Genomic DNA, 203 nt, shown 5'->3' with positions numbered 1-203 from the left:
CGAACACGTCCAGATAGGGAGATGCCGGGAGAAAGGACGGGGATGGGGGGCGGGGGGGTAGAAAAGGGAGGAGAAAGGGGGGGGAGTGTCAGAAAAGGGAGAGGGGAGATAGAAATAGGAAAGGAAGGAAAGGGGGGGGGGGGAGTTGGGATAAACCGTTTTTTTTGTTGTTTTTTAACTCTGGTATCGCTTGAATAACATCC

At 52.7% G+C, this 203-nt stretch overlaps 1 long non-coding RNA gene across 1 annotated transcript in view; it reads right to left on the bottom strand.

Moving 5' to 3' along the window:
* LOC119586484 overlaps nt 1-203 on the bottom strand; it is a 12,178-nt gene that overhangs the window by 977 nt on the left and 10,998 nt on the right. The window lies entirely within an intron of this gene.

This window comes from Penaeus monodon, chromosome 21, assembly GCF_015228065.2.
Source record: "Penaeus monodon isolate SGIC_2016 chromosome 21, NSTDA_Pmon_1, whole genome shotgun sequence".
In the NCBI taxonomy this organism is placed as follows: Eukaryota; Metazoa; Arthropoda; class Malacostraca; order Decapoda; family Penaeidae; genus Penaeus; species Penaeus monodon.
This window is presented reverse-complemented; position numbering and strand designations above follow the sequence as displayed.